Consider the following 4103-nt stretch of genomic DNA (forward strand, 5'->3'; position numbering starts at 1 on the left):
AATTAAAGACCGAGGGGGGCAAAACCCCCATCACAAACAGAATCTCACTGCTCAAGTGTGAAAGAAAAGGAAGAAAGAAAAAGCCAAGTAGATCTTTGCCGGCGACCACTAGATGGACGTAGAATTCAAAAACATTCTTTGGGGAGATCAAGGATGGCAGGCTTTGAAGCCTGGAGGGCCGGCGAGGCTCAGAGCGCCCGGCCGGCCGCGAGCCCCACACCCGAGCGGCCGCACTCTTGCACTTGCTGGGGAAAGCATTTAAATGGGAACAATGTCAAATTTCACAGCTATCTTATGTCCAGTGACCTTACGGGACCCCGAGGGAAAGACAGATCGAAAATAATTGTTCTCGACAAGTTCCTCAGAGAGAAGAAGTCAAATAGGCAAACCTTCAGGGACGACGTCTGCGGAATGAAAAAAGAAAAGGCTGGTAGAAGTGTTGCTGCGCCCCTGCCCAGCGCCAGCCAGAGCCTGCTCGCTGGCTGTTTGTTTGTTTGGTCATCCACCTGCTCTGCACAGGACTCCCGTGTGGCTCCTTCTTTATCTAATACACACAGAGATCAAGTTCCATCCCAACAGTCCAAGAATTTGGGAGGAAAAGTTTATTGAGGGGGAACAAAAAGGTGGTAACAAGTGTTCTGAAATATTTAATCAATTTGAAACAGCTTTTCCTGATCTTGAAAGAAAATGAGACAGGCTAGTGTCTGAGTCAAAAAAAAAAAATGTCTACACGCTAAGTGAAAGAACAATAAAGGACAATTTAGGAGAACAAAGATGAGCTCTCAAAACTCTGTATTTTAGACAAGAATTTCAATGACACTTCATGTCCTCTAACTTTGCCTTAAGTGAATCGTCTTAGCTTAATGGCTCCCCACTCCTTAAAAGAAAAGAAGCATTAGAGGTGGGACTAAAAGTCCCTTTCACCACTACCGGGATCACAGCCTTTCCCAGAATAGCCACGACCACGAGTTTTATGTACTATAGACCTATTGTATTTTCTTTTGTACTTGTATTTACGTGTATGGCCTTAGAGAACTAAGATAACTTTGTAGTAGCTCTCATAAATGAAATCATGCTGTATACACAGCTCCAAATCTATTGCTTATTTCACTCCATAGCATGATTTTGACACTATCCATATATATGTATTATTTATTTTTCTGGACAGTGTTTTAAAAGAGGAAAAAAGAGTTTATTCACAGGAAAGTTATATGTATACTTATTATGTTTCTACCTGTCTGACTTGGGAGCACTTCATTGAACAAACAAGCAACTGATTTGGGTTTTCAAAATGATTGACCAAACACCCAGAGAGGCAGGGGGTGACACAGGGCATTCCAGGAATTGTAAGGGTGTGAGTTGGTTGGTGGGAGGGCTGCAATGCTGGGCATTGAACCTGAGGCTTTGCACTTCATAGACAAGCTACCAACCGCTGTGCCAAACCCTCAGTCCTCTCCCTGTGGCTTTTACTATTTGGCCTAGCAAGGCGGTCGTGGTGCACACCTTTAATCCCAGCATTTGGGAGGCAGAGACAGTCAGATTTCTGTGAGTCTGAGGCCAGCCTGGTCTACATAGCAAGTTCTAGTACAACCAGAGCTGTTGTACAGAGAAATCCGGTCTCAAAAAACAAAAACAAAAAACGAAAGAAAGAAAGGAAGAAAGGAAGAAAGAAAGAAAGAAAGAAAGAAAGAAAGAAAGAAAGAAAGAAAGAAAAGGGGAGGGTGTAAGCTAACAGATGAGGTTTATTAAAACACAACTACCCTGGACTCTATAAAGTACCTAATCATTTAAACCCAACAGGCAAAACAAATGAAAGAGACTTATTTTGGAGGAGTTGGTGTGTGCAGAATCCGACATTCTCAGAATGGATCTGCAGGGCAAGGTAAAACTATGGTGGTCACTTAATGAATGCTACTTGCAACAGTTTTAACGTCACCTTGTCAGTGTTCCTGTGCACGAAAACTTGTGAATGCAGGCAGGGCTTTGATTTGGTCAGGTTTGCTCAGGGAGGGGCCACCGAATCCCTGAAGCATGATTTGAAAAAGATGGATAAGATATTCTACCCAAAATTCAACATCACCTTTAATCTTGCCCTCTCCTCCTCTAATCCCTAGGTAATGTTTTCTGCTTCTTTTGCAGAAAAGCAATTTTGTTAATCACTTTAGCGCCAATTCTTGCATCCCTGGCAATACTCAGAACTGCCTCCATCCAAGCCTTTGATGTGGGAAAGAAACACACACACACACTCTTTCGCATGTAATCTGAAAACAATTCACCTCTTGCCAATGAATGCACAGCACTCCACTTTAATAGAGAGCAAGTTCTGTGGAGGTTTCTAATCCTTTCTGCCAAAGAGGAGGAGAGATCACTCAGGTAGCCCAATGTCATTCAGGAGTTAAAATCACTTGAAATGTTTTGTGGTATGTTGGGGACTTCTTAAAAAACCCAAACCAAACCAAAATAAAAACAAAAACACTTGCTGAAGATTTCTGCTGAAAACAGCGCAAGGAAAAAAAAAATAAGAAAAGATTGCCCATCTCCAACTCAGACAGGATATTCTTCTCAACTCAGATAACTCTTGATCTGCGTACTACAAAAAGCAAAACCAAACCCCCGCCTTAATCCCTCAAAGCTTGGCTGTTACAGAGAAGCAGCAGTAACTGAGGTGGCTTAAATTCCAGAAATGTACAAAAGATTTGGTTGGAAAGAAAGCTAAACAAGAAAAAGAGACTCAGCTGTGACGTAAGGAGGTACATTTAGGGCAGTAAAAATGCAGAGAAAAAAAACTGGAGGTTCCAAGCCGTCTTAACGGTCTCATAGGCTTCTAAGGAGGATGTTTGGAAGGGTGGGTACGTGCCAACACTTTTAAGACAATTGAAATTGACTTCCCCGTGGGCTGCATTTTATCTGAGCACATGTTTAAGTTGCACAGTGATGCTCCAGCGTTCTGAAGCTTTGCTCCATGAACAACTCTCTTTTCATAACTTTCAGTTGAGGTCAGCAATCTCTCCCAGCTTAGTGATGTTTCCTTTTGTATTGTTCCTTATTTAAACCCGGGGGTAGGTTCTGTTCTCTCCCCCTCTATCCGTAGTTACCGTGTCTTCACGATCTACGATGTGGATCTCCCTTCAGACAGTTTGGTTAACGCACTGCAGGTCCGCTTAGCTTGCTGCCGTTGTCTACTGTAAGGTGACAACCTCCCTCCTTCTGGCTTCTTCCACTTGCTCAAACATTGGTCTTTCATGACTTAGAATTCTCCCTTAGAGATAAAACTGACTTTTTTTGTGGGGTTTTGTTGTTGTTTGTTTTATTTGAGAGAGGGTCTCACTGTGTGGCCTTCAATAGATTGAGCTCACTACAGACCGTGGCCTTGAACTTACAGAAATCTGTCTGCCTCAGCTTCCTGAGAGTAAAGACTTGAGCCATGATGTGTGGTGCTAAAGATTATTTTTGATGAATAATAAATATAAATAGGTAAAAATTCAGAAGATATCAAATGGGGCAGGTGAGCTGGCTCTTTGCAGTGAGGTGCTTGCCAAATCACCAAACCTGATTTCCTGAGTTCGAGCCCTGAGACCCACACAGCAGAAGAACAGAACTGAGTCCTGCAAGCTGTCCTGTAACCTGTACATATGTACCATGGTATGAGCATCACACACACACACACACACACACACACACACACACACTTAATTAGTATTATAAAATTGCTATGATGCCAAGTTATTTCTTTTTATCTCATGAATCTTCCCTAGATTGCGATGATGTAACAGCTTAGACATTTAAAATCCCATTGTTCAGCTGGGTGGTGGTCGTTCATACTTTTAATCCCAGCACAGAGAAGCCCTGTCTAAAAAAAAAAAAACTAAATAAATAAGTTTGTTGTTCAATGGTTTTTTTATGAGAGGTTTATTTATTTATTTATTTGTTTATTTATTTATTATGTATACAATATTCTGTCTGTGTGTATGCCTGCAGGCCAGAAGAGGGCACCAGACCCCATTGCAGATGGCTGTGAGCCACCATGTGGTTGCTGGGAATTGAACTCAGGACCCTTGGAAGAGCAGGCAATGCTCTTAACCTCTGAGCCATCTCTCCAGCCC

The sequence above is a fragment of the Alexandromys fortis genome, unplaced genomic scaffold (assembly GCF_014885135.2).
Source record: "Alexandromys fortis isolate MF-2015 unplaced genomic scaffold, M_Fortis_MF-2015_v1.1 scaffold_16, whole genome shotgun sequence".
NCBI classification, from domain to species: Eukaryota; Metazoa; Chordata; class Mammalia; order Rodentia; family Cricetidae; genus Alexandromys; species Alexandromys fortis.